Genomic DNA, 1031 nt, shown 5'->3' with positions numbered 1-1031 from the left:
CGCCATGTTTGACATTCGTTATTTTGCTTCACAAAAAACATACACATTTGATATACATTTTTTATTTTATTTTTTGTAGATATGCATTTACACGCATATAGTAAAGCAAATTACCAAACAAATATACAAACACCTTATCCCGTTCTGCACAAACGACCGATTCCATCTGGCACCGGTTTGCAAATTACAACCAAAACATTTGATTATTTTGGTTAAAACCAAGAAAAAGAGGAAGAATGAGCAGAAAAATCTTAGCTTTGATGAAGGGAGATCTGCAGCCATGAGGCTTTATCCACGGAACCAAACCAGAGCAGACCTGGGTCAAAACCACACTGCTAGTAGAGGTTCACCAGAGCCAGCTCAGCGGCCTCAGTGCAGACCACAGAACAGTTTGGGAGAAGAAAGAAATGAACAAACTGACTTCAAGTCTGCTCAGCAGCACCAATTTTGGCAACACAAACCCAAATCACAAGACAATCTCACATTTCCATCAACCTCTGCGTCAGCAGAACAGGAAACAGTGCAGGTGCCTGGAGCCTTACTTATTTGCGTAGCTTTAGTGGAACATGTAAAAACAGCAGTGTGTATGTGTGTGTGGGAGAGAACCTGGGTCATATGTCTTCATTCATCCCCATGGTTTTTAAAACAAACAAAAAAAAAAAGGTCACTCGTTACTGTCGGCAGCTGAAGAGTCAAAGAACTAACAAGAGCCTGAGTGCTGTCTTTGGTAGGCTGTTGAAAAGTCTTCAGTTAAACTCCGCCGCAGTGTGAACGGGCGCGCCTCTAGCAAACACACACTCCGCTGTCAGTACGATGTTCTCCTCGCTCCTGTTTGGACTCCAGAAGACGACGGAGAGGAACACGAGCAGCTTCCTGAAGGCACCATGAGTTAAAATATAAAAGCTCTCAGAGAGGCCAAAGCATCGTCCAGCAGAAATCAGCTCAAACAGTAAACAATTCACTTCTTTGTACAATTTGAGTCAGCTGACCGACCCGCTGGGTAATGTTACAATTCTAACTTTAACCCTCCC

Source organism: Poecilia reticulata, chromosome 16, assembly GCF_904066995.2.
Source record: "Poecilia reticulata chromosome 16, P_reticulata-male-v2, whole genome shotgun sequence".
Classification (NCBI taxonomy): Eukaryota; Metazoa; Chordata; class Actinopteri; order Cyprinodontiformes; family Poeciliidae; genus Poecilia; species Poecilia reticulata.
The sequence above is the reverse complement of the archived record's forward strand: the minus strand, read 5'-3'. Positions refer to the sequence as shown.